This window comes from Choloepus didactylus, chromosome 19, assembly GCF_015220235.1.
Source record: "Choloepus didactylus isolate mChoDid1 chromosome 19, mChoDid1.pri, whole genome shotgun sequence".
NCBI classification, from domain to species: Eukaryota; Metazoa; Chordata; class Mammalia; order Pilosa; family Megalonychidae; genus Choloepus; species Choloepus didactylus.
Genome location: NC_051325.1, coordinates 60366447 through 60392673, shown reverse-complemented (window position 1 = coordinate 60392673; position 26227 = coordinate 60366447).

The following is a 26227-nucleotide window of genomic DNA, read 5'->3' as shown; positions in this document are numbered from 1 at the left end:
CAGACGGCGTCATTCAAGAAAAGACCTCTTTGGCCAAGGGTGTGGTGGGGAAGGAAACCACTTCTAAATCAACTCCTTTAGGGTGCAGATGGGGAAACCGAGGCCCTGCCTGTACATGGGCTGAGCTGGGAGTTGGGACCCCCCTGTTTGCTCTGTGGGTGAATTGGCTTCTGTTGCTGCTCTAACAAACCACCATAAACTCAGCGGCTTGAACACCACAAATGGATCACATCACAGGGCTGGGGTTCAGAAGCCCGAGAGGCCCTCACCAGCCTGAGCTCGAGGTGTGGCGGAGCTGTGTTCCTTCCCTTTCCAGAGGCTCAAGGGGAAAATCTGTTTCCCACTCACTGGGGCTATGGGCAGGATTGTGTTCCTTGGGGTTGTAGGACTGCGGTCCCCACTTCCTTGTTGTACATTGGGGAGGACCAGCCATGGCCCCCTGCATCCCAGCACATGTCCGTGCCAGGCTGCCGTCCTGGGCCCTTCTCAGGCAGTCACGTCTCTCTGAATGCAGCTGGAAATTGTTCTTGGTGATTAGGACCCTTGGGTTTACATGGGGCCACCCAGATAATCCAGCACCATCTCCCCACCTCAAGCTCCATACCCTTGATCTCATCTCCAAAGTCCCTTTTGCCACCTAAAGTCACATATTCACAGGTTTGGGCAATTATGAGGTGGGCATCTTTGGGGGAGTTATTCTTCCCATCACACTAAAGAAGCTGAAACTGAAACTTCTGGGCTCGCAGAGCAAGCCCGTGTCTGTCTCTTGCCCCAGGCTGGACAGCTGGACGCCATCCGGGGACTGGACGGGCCTCCAGCGCTTCAAGGAGGATGCGCTTGCTGTGGGCTGCAACCTCACCAGGTCTGCAGAGAAGATGCCCTGAGGACCACACCGTCACCATTCAGTCAGCAGACTTCGCGGTGCCTCTCCGGGCCAGGCATGAGGGCGGGAGGGCACAAGGTGGACAAGGCAGCAGGTCCCTGCCGGCCGAGCCCATGGTCCGGTGAGAGACGCAGACCCGAATCACAGCATCCCATGAATCAAAAGGCGGTTATGAGTGTGTTGAGAGCAATGGAGAAAAACTGCAGGGCTCCGTGAGAGCCGGCCATCTGAGGATTTCAAAGTCAGCAAAGGCTTTGCTGAGCAACTGATACTTAAGGTAAAGCTGGAAGGACAAGGACAAGCGGGGGCAGAGGCGGAGGGGACCACATATGCAAAGGCCCTGAGGTCAGAAAGGATTCAGGGTGTTCTGGGACCTGAGAGATGGGGAAGGCGCCGAGATGCAGTAAGAAAGAGGGGCATGGGGGGAGACCAGCACGGAGCAATCAGTGGTCTCACTTCCCATTCTAGAAATATCCATAGAGCTAAGCACACTCAATAAGATTGTTTTCCCTTCTGCAAAAAAACATGGACATACCACAGTTAGGAATTGATGTGGAGCCTGGTTCCTCAACTGTAATCAAAGCGATAGCAAAACTTTTTAGTAAGAAATGCAGCCGTGAGTTCACTGTTCCTGTAGGGAATTAAATGCCTGGCATTCAGGAGATGAGAGTTCAAACACCTTGACCTCGGGAGTCGCAGAGGGTGTGGAGGCACATCTTTCCCTTCTCTTCCTTTCTCTTCCCGGCCCTGCACCTCACACCCCAACTGCCCTTCCCACCCACCCTGGGTTGGCTTCCCCAGACCCCCCAGATCTTCGTTTTGATTGAGTCACAAACAGATGAATCTTGTAACAGTCCCCTTTTCCTCTGCTGCAGGAGGCCTGCATGATGAAACGGCGTCTCCCCACAAAAGCCAAGCCAAACAGATTCATTTAAGATGCATCTGCTGTAGATTAAACATTTAGAAAAGTCATTTTATAAATATTTTTTCTCCACAACCACATCCCCATATGGCGGCGAGCTCCGGTCTCTGCTCCGAGTCTGCTGGAGGCCTCACACATATGTATTTAATGTACACGCCGCGCTCAGGACTTCTGTTCCCAGCCTCCAAGGAGCAGCCTGAAGCGACTTTTCATCTGCTCTTGGGGGACACGTTGAATCCTTGGAGCAGACCGTGGAGACTGCCTCGTGGGTGGGTGGGTGTGGGGCAGATGAGAGGCCCAGGAACGCCTTGGTGGTCTTCTCTCAAATATCTGCCCAAAGGCTTTGTCTCCCTGCTGCCCTGAGCCAGGCCCCAGGGATTCCAGAAAACAGGGTGCTGTCTTCTTGGAGCTCGCCATGGCTCCTGGGGCAATCAGCCCTGGCTCCCCTCTCACCACTCCATTCAGAGGGGAATCACCGTGCTCTCTCCAGCCTGCCCAACGAGCAGCTCCAGGATCTGCCCCCGCTGCCCACCTCCGCTGCCCCCAGCATTGCCACCAGCCTGGGAAACCGCCGGCACCAGAGCCCCTCATCTGCCCTCTCATCTCCACTGCTCCATCAGCAGCCTTAGGGACCATGTCTCTTCCCGGCTTAAAACTAGCGCCAGTGGTGTCTCGCCCTCGAGGAAGGCTGTCCTCCATTGAGATGGTTTTGAAATAATTACATGTTCCCAGGAAGTTGCAAAGAGAACATGGGTGGCTGGATGTCAGGACCTGTGGGCCACCCCTGGCAAAGTCCTCTGCCCCAAGTGAGGCTCAGAAGCACCAAGCCCCCCCAGGGAAGGGACCACGGAGCTCTGGCAGTGACTATCCCAGAAGACTAGAGGGGTCCCCCAAAATGCCTTGCTCCTTGCACAACCCCAGCACCCATGCATGTCCCTGTGCTCACTGAGATTGAATTTGCCCCCAGTCATGTGCAATGGGAGCTCAGAATCAGACATATGTTGATTTAAAGGTTTAAAGAATGATTAGGACTCTGGCTGTGTTTGTGTGTGCCCCGAGTTTCTGGGTTAGGACATTGCAGCTTGAAATGTGGGCCATGGACAGGGAGCTTGTTGGAAATGCTGATTCCTGGGCCTCACCCCAGACCTCCTAAATCAGAATCTCTTGTGGTGGGCCCTGGACTGTGCTCCCCCAAGCTCTCCGGGGTTGTCTACGTGATCTACAGTCAGAGCAGCCAGACATGAGCCCATCGGAAGGTGCACAATGCAGCCCCCAGCAGGGAACGAGGGTGTGGTTGTGGGGTAAGGACTGGGCTCCGGGCCCCTACACGAGGTCACTGAAAGCCACCACCATAAGAGGCTCAGCCTGAAGGGCCTGAATCCAGATGCTTCCACCCGGCCAGTACTGCCCCCCGGGGATGCAGGTTCCTCCCTTCTTTTGAACGCAAGAGACTGTGTTGTTTCAAGTTTGACTTGACTTTGGCTTCCAGTGTGGAATCAGACACTCCCATTCCTGCCCCCATGCCTTGAACCCAACATCCTTCCTCCTCTCAGACAAAGTAGGAAGATTCTATCATGTTCCATGCCCTTACTTTTGAGACCGGTATGTTTTGCTTTTATTTTGGAATTCCAGCTCTGCACCAGTGCTTGGTCTAGAAAAACAAGTGCTCCAAGCTCCAAAAACAATAAATCCCATGCGGAGCCCTTGCTGCATCGTCTCTGACTTCGGCTTAAGCTCAGCCCCCCAAGTGTAGCGTCCTAGGTGGGCTTCCTTGGCCCAGGCCCTAAAATCTGTTTGGGAGGATGGATGTTAACAAAAGGTCCAGTCCCACATTCTTTCCAGCTGCCGCCCAAAGACTGGTCATTTGGGCCGAGTCCAGGTAGGATTGATGGTTGCGAGCAACAGAAACCGATGCCAGCACCCTGCAGCCAAGCTTGGATCTGTTGGCAGGGCCTGGGAAGGGCTCAGGAGGAGGAAGGCAGGCTGGAGAACCTGACTTGGAACCGATAGCCCTGGGGCAGAGCCAGGGCCCTTAGTAGCTGGAAGAAATGACAGACTTACCTGGACTTGCGGTCAGGAAGAAACTTTTCCCCAGCACATAATTCAGCGTGAGAGTCAAAGTTCTAGAAGAAAGATTCCGATGCGCACCTGGGCTGATTATTCCCCACTGCCCCCCAGTCCGTTTGCGATCCTCTCCTCCCTCCCTGGAGCCTTCGGTGGCCCCCCTGTTAGCTCCTCTCTCCCTGCTCACAGCTCTGCACATGTCCCGCTCGTGGATTTCAGTTTCCTCTGGAGGGTGCCCATTGTTCCTTCCGGTGCCGTGATCGGGGCACCACCCCTCGCTGTGTCGGGGGATGAGTGGATCCACTCTGGGAGCTGGGGTAGAGAGTACAGCAGAACCTACTGCCCGGGAAGGAGGGAGCTGGGGTATTTACACCCCGCCACGTGCCATTTGCCACTGAGCCTTGCTCCCAGGAACCCACAGCCTGCCCCATGTGTGGGCAGACCAGGTTCTGGCAACCCCGCAAAGCTCCCAGGCAAAGAGACGCTGGTGCTGCAATTGGCAGGTGGGCGGTGGGTGCAAAAACGTAGAGGCTGAGCAGTGAAGGGAGGGGCCCCAGGGAGCTGGGATTTTTATTTTATTTAATTGCAGTGATTTGCCTTGAAAGAGCCACATGTGGATGGAAACTATCATTTTGGACAGAGCAGGTCTGGAAGGGACGATGGATACAAAATAAATAATGACACCAGCAATTCTTTAAACACGACTGAGAGCATCATAATGTGGTCTCACTGCAGCCCGACACCTTCCTTCCCAACGTGGTTACCAAGGAAAGACTATTTCAGCTGAGACCTGGAGGACACGCCGAATAAGCTAAGCCGAGCGCTGGGGGAAGGGCCTGCCAGGGATACTGTAGTACACCCCAGTACAGGGTCCTCGGAACCTTTTGCTGTTATGCCCATTTTACAGATGTGGGAAATGGGGCTTACGGTTATGGTTCTCGAGCTGCAAGCGGCATATTCTGCTTACTTAGGCAAGAGAGGATGTGCTGGACTCTCCTGGTGGAGAAGGTGGAGAGCCAGGCCTGGGAAGGTGGGGGAACCCAGACACCCGCTGGGGCCCAGACCGCATAGGAGCCGGTCTGTTCTAAAGAAGCGGCTGGTTTTGATCTCAGTGGCTGATGGAGCAGTGAAGAAGAGGCCCTGTGCTGTCTGGACCAGAGAGGGGCACGTGACCAGGCCAGTGAGATCCCTCCCTGCAGACCTGATTCTTAAGCAGAAGGACAACAAAGGTGACTTCCCGCGACACAAGCAAACCTCGCCCCAGGACCTGGACACTCCATTTGGTCAACGGCCTCTTGCAAGAAAGTCGAGTTTCCCACAGGGCTCCCTGCGGCTCCTTGGGCCCATGTCTAAGCCCGCCGTCCCCGTAGAAAGAGCCTGCATATTGGGATGGAAGATCGACCCACCCTGTCTGCCTTTTTAATTTATAATGAATCTCCCTCCCGTCACCCCCTTTCCCAAGCCAGTGCAGTGAACGAACCTCAGCTCTCGTCGCCCCCGATCACGCCAGCTTTTGTGGAGGGCCGTATGCTTGCTGCCTTCCACCCAGCGAGAAATATTTCGCTGGCTTTATTGGAGAAATTGCCTGTCAGATGTGATTATTTGTTTGGAGCTCTGTATATCAGATTCTGGCAGAGCTGGCGGCCTGTCACATACAGTTTATAGGTATATGGCAGGCGTGGTCCCATTAAATGCCCCATAAAAATCTGGCTGGTTAAAAAAAAAGTGCTTACAGTTAACATGAAGAATCACAAAATCTTTCTTCCCCAGGGGCTGCCTGCGTTGGGCCGTGTTGTCTGTCTGCAGTGGCTACGGGACTTCGCCCTCGTTTCCGCCGCCACCACCCGCCATCCCTTCAGGAGGGAGCCGAAGACAGACAGCCTTCTCGGTAATTCATTTCCTCGTTGCTTAATCACAGCAGGTGAGATGAATCCCGACTGATTGACCCTGAAAAAGGAATCCATCTGGCTCGGCTAAAATTACATTTCAGACGGGGATTTGATCGGCAAAATTAAAAGGTTGGAGAAAACCATCCATCCACGTGAAACAGATTCTCCCTACTGATGCTGGTGGAGAGGGGAGGCGGTTAATCTGGGTTCAGGGCTGCAGCCAGCCTCCTGGCACATCCTCCTGGCACCTGTGGCCATCCCTGCTCCAGTCCGGCTCTGGCCCGGGTCCTTCTGCGACAGGCTGAGCTTCTTGCCATGACCGGGGAGGGGGGGCCCGATAGCCCCAGCCCAGCCCTGGGGTTGATGGCTGATGGTGTTGATGAGGGGAGCCCTCTCTTGGGGCGCGAGCCAGGACAGAATGTGGGCTCCTTTGGAGCGGGGCGACACTGGCATGTATCTGCTCCACTAAATCAATCGTCCCATGCGGACAGGTGCGTTTGGCAGAGCCCACAGGGCCACTGACGAGGGCAGGCTGCCCACAGCCCCTCCGCTGAGGACCATAAAGGACACGTGCTCCCGCGCCACCGGGCTTGAGAAGGGGCAGCTCTGGTCTTCCCAGGTGGCGGCTCCAGGCCTGTGCTTGACACTGGGACAGTGCACATGGGCTGTAATTTTCAAATTCTACAGAGGAGAAGGGAGCGGGTCCAGAAAGGGGAGAAGAATGAGAGGGGCCTTCTGGATGTCCCATGGTCAGGACTGCTGCCTCATCCTTCACCAAAGGATGGAAACAGAAGTTCTGCTCAGGGATCCACGCATTTCCTCTCAGGACTTCCAGAGATATTAAAACCTTCAAGAACCCAAGATGCGAATCTCTGATGGAAACGGGAGCTCCTGAGGGCCCCAAACCACAGCACGCCAGGGGTGGCCTGCTCTGCCCACTTGCCAGAATGCCACGGCCTCCAATTCTTGGGTCTGGCTCCGCAGCCTGAAATCTCAGGGACAGGAGTACGTGGTTCTAACTCTTGTTGCTGCTTGCAAAAATCTCCCACCCCAGTCCCCCAAACTCTGCCGAGTGCTCACTCCAGACCAGCCCAGCCCTAGGCTCAGGGATACATGGATAGGAGACAGCCCCAGCTTTGGGGGGCTGTTGGTCCAGCGGGGAGGCCAGGAAAGCACACAGACAGTGGGGCCCTCCCCCTCCTCCAGGCAATGGGTTCTGTGAAGAGGGATGGTCACTTCTGGCAAATGGAGGGCCTGGGGATGGAGGGAGGACCCCAGTCTTCTCTCCCCATCCTGTTTTCCAGTAACCACCCACTCTTCCTGCAGGGAACCACCATCCCCAGTCCGTAGGGTTTGGGGGAAGAGCCGCCAATCAGAACCTCTGACTCCAGGCCACACGCTGGACCCAATCCAAGCCCTTCCTTGAGATTTTATACCTGGACACTGAGCGAAAGACATTCTCTCTTGTGTTCAGAGCCTAATGGTGCAAGGGTCCAACTGTGCTGCTGCCCGCAGCCCACCCTTATGCCACGTGGAGGAAGATCTGTGCAGTGGAGTGGGTCGGCTCACAGAGAAGCAAAGCTGAGGGACAGAAAGATCAGGTCCTAATGGCATCTGTTGAGCAACTAGATTGAACTGTGCCTGAAGGCCTTCCCCTGGACTCGTGAGTTGTATGAACCAGAAATCATCTTATTCTGCTTAAGCCCTGTTGAGTTTTTTGCTGCCCCTTACAACGTGAAGGGTCCTGATCGCCAGACAGGGTCTAAATTGTCTTCATGGCCCCATGAAGGTGGGTCTTTATAACAGTGGGGGTTTGGGGTGGGGGGAGTGGAACCCAGACAGAACCGGCTGAACCAAGGTGTGGGTGGAGGAAAGCTGGGAATCCAGAGGTCCCCACCACGGTCCTCCATGGTATCCCCCATGACTCGGCACGGTGGGTGCCCCTAAATCAAGGAATGCTATTCAAGGACTACACCCAGATAAGTCTGGAAGGGCGGGTTTGAGATCCACCTACTCCCACAGTGTTAGCTCTGAGAGCAAAACGGTTAATGGGCTGCCTGGCCAGAGACTTTTAGCACCAAACTGGTTTCTCCCGGCAGGCCCCACACATAGAAAGCTGCCTGGGATTCAGGATCCTCCCAACCCATCTGGATTCCCCAGGTTCATGTATCTTCCTTTCGGGAAAAATCTCATTTTAAATCTCACTTTAAATAATGACCTCCTCACCTGACTTACAGATGCAGAAACAACTCCAAGCCGGCTTTCGGGGTGCAGGAAGCCAAGGTGGGGAATCAGTTCTCGATTCTGTTTGGGTCTTTTGGAAATGATCCCAAGACAGCTCCAGCCGTAAGGATGGCAGGAAGGAGTTACTGTCTGTGCAGCAGAAGGCTGAAATTTCAGCGACTGCTCAGCGATCTAGTCTGAACGAAGGGCCTCTTCCCCCTCAGGATGGTGCTTGGGCACTTTTGAAATGCTGTTTTCAGACCCAGACTGTGCGTTTTTTCAGTATTTCAGATAACAGTAAATTTGGATGTCAGTTGCCTATTGATTTTACAATTTCCTTATCTCCCCTGCCCACCCCACCCCCCACCCCCGTCCTTGATTTTATTTATTAAAGACTCACCCTCTGCAGGCAAGCAGCTCCAGGCCTGCCTGTGTGTTCCTTAGCCTGGAGTCCCAGGTCCAAAGGGCCCTGCAGTAGGAGGCTCGACCTCCTTTTCCGGACTCTTGGTTCCTCTTGGAGGGACCCACATTGCGGAGTGTCGCATCGGGGGGACGTTTGCATAATCAGGTAACCAGCGGCACAGTGGTGAGCTCTGGAGAAGAGAAGCCTGAGAAGCGGCGGAGGCCGAGGGGAGAAGTTCCGGGAGGGCCCGGGGAGGCGGGAGCCCGGACGCCTTTGGCCCAGCTCGAGTCCCTGGCCCGGCTCCGTTCCGGGCGCTGCACATTGCACCTCATTTGCCCCTCACCACAACCCCGCGGGGTGGATTTACCATCCTCTTCTTAGAGATGGGGAAACTGAGGCTCAGCGAGGTGGTGCAACTTGCCCAGGTTAGGCCAAAGCAGGAATTTGCACCTAGTTTGAACCATGGTCACTCCAATGCCACAGGCGATGCTCTTAGTGATGACTTGAAGTTTTAAATTATTTTGGAAGTCGCCCTCTCAGCCATGCTGCCTGGCGTATTGACCTCCTGTCCCTGGTCCGCTCCTCTCCTGCTCTCCTAGATCACTGCCTCACACTCCCTGCTTGCTTTCCATAAACCTCCAAGCCTCCCCTCCACTCCCCACTGTGGACTGGTCCCCATTTCCCTGGGAAAACCAGGCGGTTGGAAGGGAATTTCTGCAGCGCTCCCCTGCCCCTCCTCCTGCCTACCTGTGTCCCTCAGGCTGCCAAGACCCATCTGTCCAGGCTTCCATCTGTCCTGGCTTCCAAATGTCCTTGCTTCCCTCTTGGGGGGGGGGGGCTTTCCCCTCTCTGGCCCCCTCAAGGACCCTGCCCAGCTATTGTCTGTTTGTCCTTCTGGATCATCAAATTTCCCCTCTGCTGGATCATCTCTATTAGCATCAAAAATGCCGCCTTAAAAGAAAAAAATCCTCTTTCTTGACACCATATCTCTCTCCAGCTATCACCCATTCTTCTGCTTCAGAAAAACAAAAGCAAAAACACCCAAACAAACCAACAAAAACATCGCCTTCTCCGAAGGGCTGTCTGCACTTGCTGCTGCCTCTAGGCCCCTCTCTGCCCATTCTCCCTGGATCCCTCTGAGAGAGGCTTTGCCTTTGACACAACATTTTGGGACCCTGAGGGGAGCCAACCAATGACACACCCAGCACGCCAAGGATGGCAGGGGGGAAAGGAGGGCCATGAGCTGTCAGCGAGCCACCAAGTTAACCAGCCCCGGAGCTGTCCTGTCCTTAGACTTCTTGCTGATGACCTGAAGAGAGATCTTATGAGTAAAACCAGGTGACCAGGGCAGCCAGAGCTTCCCGACACGTCCACTAGGCTCCAGACCAGCAGTCACCTGTGCTCCTCCCACACCTGTGGCTCCAACTATTCTGGAGGATGACTTTCTTTTTTTAGGTGCCATCAGAAGCCCCCCAAATTAATTTCCTGATGCCACGTTGCCTACATTTTAAGGTCACACCAACCCAAACATATCCTCCAAATTTGGTGAAAACCTGTTCAGTTTTACATGATGAAAACACGAGCAGGCAGAAATGAGTACAGCTCTCGTCACAGGCTATGCCCAGAAGGTAGTGGCCTGTCTGATGTTTCTTTGTGTTCATTGACATTCAACATGTGTTAGTTGAGCACCTGCTGTGAGTCACGAATGGTGCAATGGTGAGCAAAGCAGACACACATCTGCCCTCGTGGGGCTTATGGTTGTGTTTTTGAGCACTTGCCATGTACCGGGTGGTGAACAAAAGTAAAATCCAGCCCCTGTGGAGACTGCAGCCTGCAGCGAGCTCTAGTTCTGAGCATTTGCTGTGGGCTAGGCATGGTGCTAAACACTGGGCAAATGTCATCACATTTAACCTTCACTACGACCTCCTGGTTTGGACACCAGTATCATCCTGTTAAAGAGGTGGGACCAAGGTCACAGAATGGTGAAGGTGGTTGCCCAAGGACACACAGCTTATCAAGTGGGAGCTGAGCGTGGGACCGAGGCCCTGTGAGTCAGGAGCACAAACCACAGGCCACGCTAGGTCAGAGCCCGGTGCCCTCGCTCTCCTACCCGGGCTGATAACTTGGCTGTCAATGGCAGCTGTCAGATGGGATGGCCCTGGCCTGCCTCCTGCCTTGTCCTCGATTGGTTGCTCGTGGCAGAGGGGCCCTCCTGTTCAACTCATTGAATCAGTTTGGTGCGTCGCGTGGGTTTTGATACCTGATAGGCACCAGGGCAAGCAGAGGTGACTGAGTGGAGGTCCCTGCCCTCCAGGTGCCAATGAGCCAGAGCCAGGAAGCCCAGGCCACACCCCACACCAGCGAGAGCACAATCTCTGGGGGTGGGGCCCAGGCCTCAGTATTTTCAAGGCTCCCCAAGGAACTCCTGTGTGTGGCTGAGAGCCAGAACCAGTGTGCTAGAATCCACCCCATGAGGGACGGGGCAGCATCTGCATTATTCAGCTCTTCACTGCCAGGGGCTTGCACAGGGCCAAGCACACCAGAGGTGCTCAATAAATGCATGTACAGTTGATGGAGAAGTGAAATCACTGGAGGCTGCTGCAAATGTGTGCAGGGTGGGGATATAAAATGGTGCAGCCACTCCGAAGCAGCGTACGGTTCCCTGTAAAACAGAACCTGCAGCCGCCTAGCACCCAGCAAGAGCTCTCCTAAGCATTTATCCAGAGAAATTAAAACTCATGTTCTCAACAAAACTTGTGCAAAAACGTTCCTACCAGCTTTCTTCATAACCACCGAAACCTGGAAGCAAGCTAGGTGCCCCTCAGTGGGTTTGACAAGCTGTGGCCCATCCACGCTGTGGACACTACGCAGCCTTGAAGAACACACCACTGAGGTATGCAGGCTCCATCTCCTCATCTGTGAAATGGGAATTCTTCAGAACCTCCTCCTGTGGTGACTGCTTGTGTCCAGGGGGAGCCTTCCATTCGGGTGCCCTGCAGGGGTGGGTGAGGAATGAAGGATCTCTTTCCTGCTTCCATCATCAGGCAAATGAGAATGAGTGGGGTATAGGGCTAGACCCCTTGGTAGCCCCAGGGTACTGGGAGACCCAGCTGAGGTTCCAGCAAGTGCCATCCTTGCTGTTCCGGCCACCTGGCCACAGGACCGTGATACGTGATAAGAACAAATTGCTCTTTCAAGCCGGGGTGTTTGTCATGCAGCAACAGAAAACCAGAGCAGGGGTTCTTAGCTTTGGCAGAGAAGACAACACTTGCAGACATTTAAGTAGTCCCACTCCACCTCCACTCGTCACAGCTGAAAATCCTCCCACACTGGAGCTTGCTCTCCCAAAGAGCTCCTCTAAGTGCAAATGAACAGATACTCAGCATAGCTGTGGGTTTCTGACTTTGGGGCAGGAACATTTTGGGGGGATTGGTATTTTAAAGAGCCTTTCCTTGTGGTCTTTCATTTTTCCAAAACAGATTCTCAGTTGGTTTTCATTATCCATGTGAGGCTGGAAAATTCTAATCCCTAATGCAAGGCCTATATTTTTAAGAGCATCAGTCAAGGCAATGAGGAGGAAAACTAAGTTCAGAAGGAATGGAACATTTCAGAGTACTGGGGGAGGGCTGCTCCGAGTCCCGAAAGCCCCCACTTCTTTCTGGGACACGCATCCAGCCTGGAGCTTGGCCCGAGAGGACGGTGGATATGCAACCAGCCGGGGGTGGATGTGGGATTGTTTTGCACCTGAAAGCGTTGTCTTCTCTGCCAAAGCTGAGAACCCCTGACCTGGTGGCCGTTACTGTGAAGTGTCCGTTGGCCGAACAAAAGTGGCCGCCCTGACGTGACGCTGTGCTGCGGGGGGCTCGTCCATAGATGGAAAGGCACGTGGCCCCCGGCCCCCACTGCCCACGGAGGTAGACCCCACATCGCAGGTGCATGCACCAGCTGCACAAAGTCCCGAAACATCGAATAACCATCCGGAGGCTTCCAGAGTGACTCCACTCGACAGCCTTTCTCGTACTGTCGCTGGGGTTAAAAACGGGAGACAATGTCCTTGGCAGCTTCATGGATCCGTGGAACAGGACTGTGTGAGGGTCCGAGGCAGATGCCGCCTGGGAAGGAGGGGCTGTAGGCTGGGAGGCCGATGAAGAAAAGAGGAGCAAAGGTTTTGGTGAAACATAAAACACCAGGGTGAAGGAAGGTAGGGGGGTGGGAGAGTGGGTGGTGGGGTCCCCGGGACAGACCAGGTGAGCCTATCAGTGGTGGGAGACAAAGGTGGTGCCAGGAAGACCCTGGGAGAGGAACCAGTGGACCACATTGGTCTTTCGGGGTTGAAGTGGTCTGGGGAGATATATGACCAGCCCGGCCAGGTGTGCAAACATCCCAGATCCTTCAGCTTTATAAACTGTCCTCCATTCAGCAGCCTATGCCATCTTCTCTGGACCTGTTAGCCAGATCTCAACTGCCAAGCTTGAAACCCTGCAGTGCCCCCTGCCCCGATGCTCCCCAGGGACACACTGCAGTCCTCTCTATGTCCCATGCCACATGTCCTGGCTTCTGCTCACTTCCTTGGCCTCATATTGCTTCCCGACACCCCTGGCCCTCCCTCCTCTGGCCACACCAGGCTCATTCTGTGCTCTCCTACCTCAGGACCTGTGCACGCGCTGCGTCCCTGCTTGGAATGCTCCTCTCTCCTTCTCCGGACCTGGCTCACCACTCTTGTCCTTTACATCGCGACTCAGGCGGCATTTGCTCAGGGAAACACCCCCGAGGTGCGTGACTAGGTCCATCCCCCATTCTACCCTCTTCCCACCCCACACACTTTCCTTTTGATCCTGGGCAAAGCTACGTCCTTATTAAGAGCTGCCTCCCTCGTTAGAGGGGCAGTTCCACGAGGGCAGGGACCTTGTCACTTTTGGTGCATCATCATATCCACAACACCCAGCACATGGGATGTGGCCCAGGAATGTTGTTGAATGAATGAAAGGATGAATTTGTGAATCGTGGGGCTCTGGAGAGAGAAGTGCCACACTGATCTGCCCCAACCCAGAGTGGGCTGTCGCTTGTTTGACTCAGAGAGGCTCTTCCTCACACCACATGCAAAAATCAGTTCTAAGGGTGCTTGCGAATTTAAATGCAAAAGGTAAAACAATAAAGCTTCAAGACGGTAATACAGGAAATTATCTTCATAACCATGGGGTAAGCACAGAATTCTTAAACAAAACACAAGGAGCACTGAATAAAAAGGAAAAGATTGTTAAATTGGACTACATTAAAATTAAGAACTTCTATCCATTAAAAGAAACCATTAAGAAAGTAAAAGTCAGGCCACAGAGGGGGAGAAAATATTTGCATTGCAGATATTTGACAAAGGACTTGTATCCAGAAAATATAAAGAGCCCCTAGGAATCAATAAGGAAAGAGAAAATAAGAAAAGAATAAAAAAAAAGAGGAGCAAAATACTTGGAAAAAAGCACTCCATAAAAGAGGACATTCCAATGGCTGATAAACATATCAAAGTGGATTCCACCTCTCTAGTCATTAGGGCACCACAAATTAGAACCACAGTAAGACATTATACACACCCACCAGAGTTACTAAAAAAAAGTCCGGCTAAAATACTGAGTGTGGGTTAAAATGTGGGGGAACTGCCTGCTGGTGGGAGTGCCAAATGGTTTGACTTTGGAAAACTGTTTGGCAGTGTCTATTTAAGCTGAACGTGTTTATACCTTAGGACTCACCAATTGCATTCCTGGGAGTAGACCCAACAAACATATGTGCATATGTTCACAAGAGATGTAGGCAAGAAAGCTCATAGCAGCACTCTCTGTAATAGCCCCAAGCTGGAAACATCCCCAACATCCATCAACTGTGAAAAGGATGCATTACGGTATATATTTCATCCAGTGGAGCAGTGCTCGGCAAAAATAAATAATTACTGCTACACTGTCACGTGCAAGAAAAGGGATCAATCTCTGTGAGTTAAGGTTGTGTGGAAGAAGCCAGAAACCAGACAGAGAAGTGTGCATACCCTACAGTCCCATTAGCCACAGTGCAACAAGGGACAAAACTAACCCATGGGGACAGATAAGGGTGGCAATGGGGATCCGGGAGACTGAAATTGCTCTGTTTCTTCACGTGGAGGGTGATGACTGGTGTCTCTTTATGAAGACTCTGGGCTGGCACCTATGGTTTGTGAATGTTTTCCATTGCATTATACATCTATTAAAGTTTACCTAAAATGTAAATAAGAAATAAAGTAACCCGTCCTCCAGCCACTTGCTCTACTGACACTGCAGTTTGTATTCCCCGTAGTACCTGCGACAGGGAGCCACAAACACGCTTTGGGACCCAACTGTGTGAGCTGAAAGCCTGCTGTGGCCACTTGCCAAATCCCTTCAAGCATCTCCCTTAGTTTCCGCATCTGAAAAGTGTAGGTGATGATGATAGGCTGGTACTTAACCCTTGGGATCCTAATGTGGGTTAAGTGCGTTAACACATGGACAGAGTGTGTTCAGAAAGAGTCCGAGTGCAGATTTCTGCGATGGTCTTGGCCGTCGACTGCCCTCTGAAATCGCCTCGTTAACGTAGTGCTGTGCGTCACCGGCTAAAATGCAAGTTTCGATGCAGCAGGGGTCTCGTCCGTCCTGCTCCCCACTGTGCCGAGCTCGGACGCTCCTGGCCGCTGCAGGAATTTAAATATTCACTGAATGGTTGAGCAGGAGTCAGGGAACCTTTGAGGCAGAGTCGCCTCAGGGAACAGGCGAGGAAAGGAGACGTTTCCGGTACAAGAGCCGAAGGATATGGAAGGTCAGTGTGAGCTCTGGTCGAAGCGGGGCCCCCTGAGCCCCCACTAACTGGTCCGGTACCCACATGAGGACTGTGACTCACCCGCAAAACCTCGCTGCCTGCAGGGCCCAGAGGCACAGCTGACAACGGACGCGCCTTCTGGGGCTCACCAGCCAGGAGGACCCTGCTCCCGGCGTCCCAGGGACTCGGGGCTCCCGGGCAAATCGAGCCCCCCAGAACCTCTTCCCACCCGGTGGCCTTGGTGTGTTCTAAAGGGACACCAAGAGCACGGGGGTCCAGGAATGGTGCCCCCGGCTGGCATTTCACTAAGTCTCCCCACCCCCACAAGGCAGTCCCCAGCATCCTTTACTGCTGAGGTCCCAGACTAGAAGTGGGGTCCCCCTGTCCGACCCCCGCCGGGGGCAGCAGGCAGCGGTGGGCGCAGCCCCCCTGCTGGATTATGGGCGGAGGGTGCATTTGCACCCACCTTGCCAAGCAGGCCCTAGTTGACAGGACGTAATAAAAAACTCTTTTAATCTTTGTCACCGTGAGTAGGCGGAGAGGCCAAAAGTCTCAATGTTTTAAAGGGAAATTGTAATTAGTATGCAAATGTGGCTTGTGGCATTAAAATGTCATTTGCTAAGTAAATGTTGCTGCACTCCAAGTTCAGGTATTTATTTGATCGTGTCCTGCCAAGGTGCCTTTGTGGGTTTCCTGAGTGTGTAATAACAGCATTTCAAAAACAAAATGAAATTCTCCCTGTGTTACAGTGCGCCCGGGTCACGGCTTCTCTGGCGATGTGCCTGGAATATTTTAAGGTGGCAGCCTCCAGCTCCCGCAGCCCAGCGCGCCCCTCCCTCCCGCCTGTCTGAGTGGCCTCTGGGGGCTGCGGGCGAGACGCTGCGTGCCCTGCACCCAGACCTGCCCAGCATCCCTGCCGAGGGGCTGCAGGCCCAGCCCGGGACCTCTGGGTAGCTGCCGGTGACCTGCCAACGGGACAGATGTGACCAGCATCAGGGGGTCCCTGAAAAGGGGTGAGCATCGCAGTGACCAAGTCATGTCACAGCCTCCAGGAAGCCCACAGGGAAACACCTGCAGAGGGGGGAGACACTTTTCCTTAATTGCAAGATAAATGATGATTCAATAACAGGACTACAAAGAACAGGCGGTAAAGGCCCAGCCCATCGGTGCACTGGCGTTTCCCCCACCCCAGTGATCAGGGCATATTCTGAGTGTTCGTTAGACTTCACTGGACTGCACGTGGTGTGTGTATGCACGTGCATGGGTAATAAGTGTATGTGTGCACGTGTGTATGAATGTGAATATCTGTGTGCATGTGTGGGATGGTGCATGCATGTGTGCACGTGCATGTGTGTTGGGGTAATCCTGATGATTATCCCACTTTGCAGATGCACAAACAGAGGCCCGGGGATGCTACTCAACTGGTCTCCCATCCTTGGGGCACCCCTGCCACAGCCTGCTGGAGAAGGGTGACTTGGGTGGCATTTCGGGCCCTTGCAAGGGGCTGGGAAAGAGGTGTGGACAAGTGAGCTTGTTCTCCTGCTGGCCCTGCCATGCACCAGCTGCAAGACCTGCTCCCCACTGCTGCTCTCCCCACCCCATCTTCCCTGACTCAGAAAACGGCTCCACTGGCCTCGGGGGGATCGAGCCCCAAGGCCAGGACACCTCTGGGCTCACCCCTGGTGCACCATCCGACATAGAGGAGGGGAGGAGGGGAGAGGAACTGGGAGGAGGTGGGGGGAGAGAAAGGGGTTGCTTCTGCAGGGCTTATGGGTCTTCAGTTAACGCTCAGGTGCCCTCCAGCCCCATCCATCCCCGTCTGTAGCCAGCCAGAGAGCCAACCACGTCTGAGAAAAGCCCCCACCTTAGGTGACTGAATAGTTATAGAGCAAAACTCCAACAGAATCAAAATAAAGGGGCCCTCCCTTCCCCGCAGCCCCTCGGCTTCACCTCCTGCACTGGAAGAGGCAAATGTGTGAGTCGGGGGTGCATGGGCTGCGTTCCTTGATTCCTACACTCGTTAGAAGGCGCCGGCGGAGGCCCGTGTGTCCACCTGGTGCCCAGTGCGGGATGGAGTGGCAAGAACGGGCGGAGGTGATGAGAGAAAGCACACCAGGAGGAAAGTCAAATCCGGAGGCGGAGAGGGTATGCGGGGAACGGGGGATCCGTCATGGAGCGGAGGACAGCCATCGACTGGAGGACCAGAAGGGTCAGAGGGGGAGAGGAGGGGCACCGTGACAGAGGCATGTGGACGGGGACCTGTGGGGAGCCCCAGAGAGGTCACCCCCAGACAAGGCCAGGCGGTTTCCTAAGGGAACAGTTGGAGTGAGTTAGAAGAACCTGCCGTCGGAGGATGTGACCAGTCGGTGTTGCTAAGCCCAGCTGCTCCGGGGTCCCTGGTGAGAGCCGCACTCGTAGGCAGAGGCACCTGCAGGGGGTGCTCTGGCTGCCCGTGTCCTGGGGGGACCTGACCCAGCCGAGGGGGGTGTTTCTGCATGAGCTCAGTCTCACCCCACAGTCCCACCTGAGCCACAGGGCACCCTCTCTGCTCACCCACCTCAGGTCCCTTGCAGAAGCCAGCAGGACCCCTTGCTCCCCAACAAGCGCATACCCGAGAGTGGTCAGGAAGTGTGGGTGCACCAGGGACCCTCCCACTTCCCACCACGGGGGCCTCGGCCTGCAGATGGCCCCGTGGGGTGGGCACGCCTTGGAAACCCCGCCTGTGGGGTTTCCTCCTTCCCCCTCTCCCTGCTCCTCGAGCCACAGCTGGCCCTCTGTGGAAGGCAGCCTTCGTCCCCGTCACCACTGACATGAGGGGACCCGAAGTGGGGAGCTGGAGCCCCAGGGGTCGTCTGTCAAACCTGTTCAGGATGCATCCACAGGAGGATCAGCTGTGGTGAGGAGCGGGGCAGCGGTCCCGGCCCCTTGGGGACAGCATTTGGTACAGGAGAGGCGTGGTGGACAACGCAGCCATCAAGCGCGCGCTGGGTAACCGTCGGGGTGGATGTGAGGAAGGGTTTCTCTGCGAGGCGGGCGGCACCACCATGCTGGCTTCTTCCAAGTAGCGCAGTCTGTGTGTGTGGCTGTGAATTATGAGTAGGAAGTGTCTGCACTGAGACACTTCTCTCCTTCCCTCTTCTTTCTTCCTCCCCTCCCCTCCTTCCTTCCTTTTTTCCTCCCTCCCTCCCTCCCTCCCCTTCAGAACAGGTTGGCCTGGGGCATCCTCTGACCACGCCGGGCAATTTTGCCACCCCCAGGGCTCTTTGGCAAAGTCTGGAGACACTTCTGGTTGTCACACCTGGAGATGCTACTGCTGTGGTGGGTAGAGGCCGCGATGCCGCTAAACATCCTACAGTACCCAGGAAAACCACCCACGACAAGAATCATCCAGCCCGCAGCGCCAGCAGTGCCGAGACTGGAAACCCTGGTCTACGCTGGCCTCTGCCAGCTCCCCCCAAACCTTGCTCCACTTGCAATCCCTCCCTCCCGTGGCATGGCGGACCCTATCACCTTGACCTTCTGTGCCTTCCTAAATAGTGCAGGGTTCAAAGGGCAGGCTGTAGACTCAGGCAGACCCAGCTTCAAATCTTGGCTGCTTACTAGTTGTACTAAACTAATTAACCTCTCTGAACTTCAGCATCCTTGTGTGCAAAATGGTGAAAGTGGTGGAGCTCATTTCCAGCCAGCGGTTGGAAATGAGCTCCACCAAAGTGCTCGGCACGAGAGTGCAGCAAGGGGCAGCTGGTATTATGGTTACCGGAACTTCTAGCCCCTCCTTTTGTTTATTGTTTAACAGTTTTATTGAGATACGGTTCACATACCACACAGTTTATGCATTTAAAGTACAATTTGATGGTTTTTACTATATTCACAGATACATGCAACCATCACTACAATCAATTTTAAAACATTTCGTCACCTCAGCAAGAAACCCCATACACTTTAGCTATCACCCCCTGTTCCCCCATTCCCCACCCCACACTCAGGCCCAAGCGACCACTAATCTACTTTATGTTTCTATAGATTTGCTTATTCTGGTTATTTCCTATAAATGGAATCACATGTGTGGTCTTTTGTGACCTGCTTCTTTTATGTAGCATAATGTCTTCATGGTTCATCCACGTTGTAGCAGGTGTCAGAACTTCATTTCATTCTACGGATGAATAAAATTCCACTGTATGTATACATACATATACCTCACTTTGTTTATCAGTTCATCAGTTGATGGACGTTTGGGTTGTTTCCACCTTTTGGCTGTTATAAATAATGAAGCTATAACATTCATGCACACATTTTCATGTGGATGTATGTTTTAATTGCCACCCGAAAATGGCATTGCCAGGTCATATGGCAACTCTATGTTTAATCATTTGAGGAATTACCAGCCTGTTTTCCAAAGTGGCTACACCATTTTACACTCTCCTCAGCAATGAATGAGGGTCATGATTTCCCCACATCCTCACCAACACTTGTTACTATCTGGCTTTTTGATGCCAGCCGCCCTACTGGGTGCTAAGTGGTATCCCTGATGACTTTTCCCTGATGACTAATGATGTCAAGTATTTCTCATGTGTGCATTGGCCATTTGTGTATCTTCCTTGGAGAAATATCTATTCAGGTCCTTGGTTCATTTTTAATTGGGTTATTTGTCTTTTTGTTACTGAGTTATAAGGTTTTCAAAATACATATTATTGTGAAATTTAACATATACGTAACAGTGATAACTTCAAAAATACTATTTAACAAATAGTTAGAGAACAAACTTCAAAGAATGTTATGGGTTATAGTTCTACAATTTCAGTTATTTTATAAGGGTTTTTATATATTCTAAATACAAGAACCTTATTAGATATATGATTTGCAGAAAATTTCTCCCATTCTGTGGGTTGTCTTTTCACTTTTGTAATGGTGTACTTTGAAGCACAAAAGCTTTTAATTTTGATGAAGTCCATTTTTATCTATTTTTTCTTTTGTTGATTGTGCTTTTGATGTCATATCGAAGAAACCTCTGCCAAACTGAGATCATGAAGATTTACCCCTATGTTTTCTTCTAAGTGGTTTATAGTTTTAGCTCTTACACTTAGGTCTTTGATCCATTTTGAATTAATTTTTTGTTTATGGTGTGAGGTAAGGGTCCAACGTCATTCATTTGCAATGCTGATATCCAGTTATCCCTGCATCGTTTGTGGAAGAGACTATTCTTTCCCCATTGTATGGTATTCACACCATTGTTGAGTATTAGTTGACCATAAATACATGGGCTTATTTCTGGACTCTCGATTCTATTCCATTGATCCTTATGTCTATCCTTATGCCAGAACCACACTATTTTGATTGCCGGTGCTTTATAGTAAGTTTTGAAATCAGAAAGTGTGAGTCCTCTGACTTTGCTCTTTCTCAAGACTGTTGTGGCTCTTCAAGGTTCCTTGCAATTCCACACAAATTTTAGAATCAGCTTGTCTATTTCTATGGAGAAATCAGCTGGAATTCTGATAGGGATTGTGTTGAATGTGCAGATCCATTTGAGGAGTATTGTCATCTTAATATTATGTTTTCAGATCCATCAATATAGGATAATTTCCATTTATTTAGACCTTCTTTAATTTCATGCAACCATGTTTGATAGTTTTCTGAGTATAAATCTTGGACTTCTCTAATTAAATTTATTTCCCAGATTTTATTCTTTTTGATGTTATTTAAATGGAGCTGCTTTCTTAATTTCATTTTCAATTTTCACTGCAAGTGTATAGAAACACAACTGATTTTTGTATATTGCTCTTGTATCTTGCAAACTTGCTGAACTTATTTATTAGTTTGAAGAATTTTTAATGGATTCCTATCATGTCACCTGCTAATAGAGATAGCTTTACTTCCTCCTTTTCAATCTTGATGTCTTTTATTTCTTTTCATTGCCTAATTGCCCTGGCCAGAACCTTCAGTACAATGTTGGATAGAAAGTTCAAGAGGGAACACATTGCCTTGTTCCTGATCTTAGGGGAAAAGCATGTAGTCCTTCACCATTAAGTATGATGTTAGATATTCTTTATCAAGTTGAGGAAGTTCCCTTCTATTCTTGGTTTGTTGAGTGTTTTTATCATGAAAGAGTGTTGGAATTTGTCAAATGCTTTTCCTAAGTCATTGAGATAATCATGTGATTTTTGCTTTTTATTCTATTGATACGGTACATTAAAATAATTGATTTTTGGATGTCAAACTAATCTTGCGTTCTTGGGATAAATCCCACTTGGTCATGGTGTATAATTCTTTTTATATGTTGCTGGATTCAGTTTGTTAATATTTTGTTGAGGATTTTTGCATCTGCATTCATAACAGGTATTGGTCTGTGGGTTTCTTTTTTTGTGACGTCTTTGTTTGGTTTTGGTATTAGGGTAATGCTGATCTCATAGGAGGAGTTGGAAAGTGGTCCTTCCTATTTTTTGGGAGTTCGTGAAGAATTGGTATTAATCATTTTTTAGATGTTAGGCAGAGTTCAGTGACAAAACCATCTGGGCTTGGGCTTTTCTTTGTGGGTAATTTTTTTTTTAATTCATATTTATTGAGATATATTCACATACAATTCAGTCATACAACACGAAGCATGCATTCAATTGTTTACCATACCATTAAATAGTTGTGCATTCATCACCAAAATTAATTTTTGACATTTTCATTACCACACACACAGAAATAAAAAGAATAAAAATTAAAGTGAAAAAGAACAATTAAAGCAAAAAAGAACACTGGGTGCCTTTTTTTTTTCCTTCCCTCATTTTTCTACTTATCCATCCATAAACAAGACAAAGGGGAGTGTGGTCCATATGGCTTTCCCAATCACATTGTCACCCCTCATAAGCTGCATTTTTATACAATTGTCTTCAAGATTCATGGGTTCTGGGTTGTAGTTTGATAGTTTCAGGTATTTACTGCTAGCTATTCCAATTCATTAGAACCTAAAAAGGGTTGTCTATATTGTGCATAAGAGTGCCCACCAGAGTGACCTCTTGGCTCCTTTTGGAATCTCTCTGCCACTAAAGCTTATTTCATTTCCTTTCACATCCCCCTTTTGGTCAAGAAGATGTTCTCTATCCCACGATGCTGGGTCCAGATTCCTCCCTGGGAGTCATATTCCACATTGCCAGGGGGATTTACACCCATGGGTGTCAGATCCCACGTAGAGGGGAGGGCAGTGAGTTCACCTTTCAAGTTGGCTTAGCTAGAGAGAGAGGGCCACATCTGAGTAACAAAGAGGCATTCGGGAGGAGGCTCTTAGGCACAATTATAGGCAGGCCTAGTCTCTCCTTTGCAGCAACAGTCTTCCCAAGGGCAAGTCCTGTGGTAGAGGGCTCAATCCATCAAACCACCAGTCCCCTATATCTGTGAGCACATCAGCAACCATCGAGGTGGGGAAGCCCAACACCCCTGCATTCTCCACCAGCTCCTCAAGGGGGCTCTGCATATTTTTTTTCTTTTTTTTTAATTAACTCTTTTTTTTAAATCAACTAAATCAAAAAAAAAAAAAATTAAAAAAACATACAATAAAAAAAACATTTAAACAAACCATAACAAGGGAGTCCAACATGTTCCCACTCTACCCTAAGAAAATAGCCTAATATAGCAACATTTCTGTGAACTTGTTCCTACCATACCCATCAGAAATTAACAAACCATAGTCATTCCTGGGCATTCCCAGAATGTTAAATTTACCCACAATAGCTTATCTGTTTTTATTGGGTTATCATTCCTCCTTCATTAATTGCTCTCTATCACTAGTTCCCTTACATTCTACATTATAAACCATTTATTTTAGGAGTGTGTTGTTTAACCTCCAGGTGTTTGTGAATTTTCTAAGTCTCTGATGGTTATTGACTTCTAATTCTATTCCATAGTGGTCAGAGAATGTGTTTTGAATAATTTCAATTTTCTTAAATTTATTGAGGCTTGTTTTTTGTCCAGCATATGATCTATTCTGGAGAAAGTTCTGTGATTACTAGAGAAGAATGTGTATCCTGGTGATTTGCGATGTAATATTCTATATATGTCTGTTAAATCAAATTCATTTATCTGATTGTTTAGGTTTTCCTTATTGGTCTTCTCTCTGGCTGATCTATCTATAGGAGAGAGTGATGTGTTGAAGTCTCCCACAATTATTGTGGAAACATCCATTGCTTCCTTTAGTTTTGCCAGTGTTTGTCTCATATGTTTTGTGGCACCTTTATTGGGTGCATAAACATTTGTGATTGTTATTTCTTCTTGTTGAATTGCCCCTTTTATTAGTATGTAGTGGCCTTCTTTGTCTCTCCTAACATCCTTGCATTTAAAGACTATTTTATCTGAGATTAATATTGCTACTCCTGCTTTCTTTTGGCTGTAGCTTGCATGAAATATTTTTTCCATCCTTTCACTTTCAATTTCTGTGTCTAAGATGAGTCTCTTTATGCAGCATATTGATAGTTCATATTTTCTGATCCATTCTGCCAATCTATATCTTTTAATTGGGGAGTTTAATCCATTTACATTCAACATTATTACTGTGAAGGCATTTCTTGAATCGGCCATCCTATCCTTTGGTTTATGTTTGTCAGATGTATTTTTTCCCTCTCTCTCTTAATGTCCTTTAATGAAACAATATTGAATCTCTTTAGTACCGAACCTTTCTCCATCTCTCTCTCTCCTTTCTTTGTTTCTCTGTTGGTAGGGCTCCCTTTAGTATCTCAAGTAGGGCAGGTCTTTTATTAGCAAAATCTCCCAGCATTTGTTTGTCTGTGAAAAATTTAAGCTCTCCCTCAAATTTAAAGGAGAGCTCTGCTGGATAAAGTATTCTTGGTTGGAAATTTTTCTCTCTCAGAATTTTAAATATGTCTTGCCACTACCTTCTCGCCTCCATGGTGGCCACTGAGTAGTCACAACTTAGTCTTTTGTTGTTTCCTTTGTATGTGGTGAATTGCTTTTCTCTTGCTGCTTTCAGAACTTGCTCCCTCTCTTCAGTATTTGACAGTCTGATCAGAATATGTCTTGGAGTGGGTTTATTTGGATTTATTCTATTTGGAGTTTGCTGGGCATTTATGCTTTGTGTATTTATATTGTGTAGAAGGTTTGGGAAGTTTACCCCAACAATTTCTTTGAATACTCTTTCTAGACCTTTACCCTTCTCTTCCCCTTCTGGGACACCGATGAGTCTTAAATTTGGATGTTTTATTTTATCTATCATATCCCCGAGGTCCATTTTGATTTTTTTGATTTTTTTCCCCATTCTTTCTTTTGTTCTTTCATTTTCCTTTCTGTGGTCCTTGAGGTCACTGATTCATTGTTCAGCTTCCTCTAGTCTTGTACTATGAGTACCCAGAATCTTTTTACTTTGGTCAACAGTTTCTTTTATTTCCATAAGATCGCCTATTTTTTTAATTTACTCTTGCAATTTCTTCTTTCTGCTCTTCTAGGGCCTTCTTCATGTCCTTTATATCCTGTGCCATGCTCTCATTATTTGTCTTTAGTTCTTTGATTAATTTCTCCAAGTACTGAGTCTCCTCTGATCTTTTGATTTGGGTGTTTGGGTTTGGGTTCTCCATATCATCTGGTTTTATCATATGCTTTAAGATTTTCTGTTGTTTTTGGCCTCTTGGCATTTGCTTTACTTGATAGGGTTCTTTCAGGGTCTATAAAAGACCGATCTCTAATTTGTCAGATCTACAGCTTGGTGGCGTACACTTTCTCTAACTAACCAGCAGATGGTGTCCATGAGTCACCTATTCCCCCCAAGTCAGTTCTCCCCAACTTTGTCTTTGTGGTGTGTGGGGGGTCTGATTCTTGTGGGGTCCAATTGCTGCACCATGTGGGTAGCTTTTTGAGTAATAATTTGATCTCTTTACTCTTTATAGGTCTATTTCAGCCCATTCTGAACATAGATCTTCACTGATGAAAGGGCCACCACTCAAGAGGAGTGGACAGAAAACAGTTTGTGCCATTATCTCCCCCATCGACTTTAATGAAAAGCAACCTTCTTGGCAGCGATTTCTTCTATCCCCATCACCCACATTCCAGAGGTGTCGAATATAATGACCAGATTTCAACAGTTCTAGAAAATGAAAAGCTATAAATATGCAAAATGCTTTAGGTGGGCTTGGAGGGGTCTGTAAATTGGGAGAAGTTGTAATGACAGTTTGTGCCCTGAAGTGAGTCTCAGCTTTATATCTTCCTCCTGGGTCTCTCCTTCCCAGAGAGTGGCATGGTTACAAGAGGCATTTTACCAAAGTTGGCAGATTTGTTACTGTACATTTGCAAAGAAAGAACCCAGGTGAAGCAACCCATCCACTACAGAACTTTCTAGCAATGAAAGTTTAAGTTGGTGGCTCACAACTAAACATTGGAAACACCTGGGTGGGGAGCATTAAAAATTAGTGAAGTTGATTTAATTGGTTGGATGGTGACCTGAGGGGGCAGGGTTCATACACCTTCCCCAGGTGGTTCTAACATGCAGCCAGGAACAAGACCCACTGGTTCAAGGGCTCAGTGGGTAGAATGGAAAGAGAGGGGTGAATCAGGGCAGAAACTTCCTGCATGAAGCAAGGAGCTGGGATTTCTGGAGAGAAAGATTTTTCAGTCTAAGTTACAGGAAAACCTGCTCCCTCATGAGCTTGGATAAGATCAGTCAGATCCACCTGGAGTTGGTTCCAACAGGGGGTACATGAAGCTCTATTGGAGTTCACAAACCACAAGCCTCAGCAAGCAATGGAAAACTGACCACAAAATCTGGGACCATAAACCTATCATTTCCTCTACACAGCAAAAGCATCTCTCAATGGAAAGAGCATGCACTGTGATGCCAAGCAGATGGGGTCCACATTCCATCTCAGCTCAGAATAATCTTGGATATATTATTCCCTCTATCAATCACCCATTGTTTCATTCATTCACTCTTTCATTCATCTACTCGACAGACCTTTCCTGAGGCCTGCCTAGGTGCCGGGCACGGTTCTAAGTTTGGGGATGCAGGCAGGAAAAAGACAAGATGTCACCCTCAAGGAGCCTACAGTCTA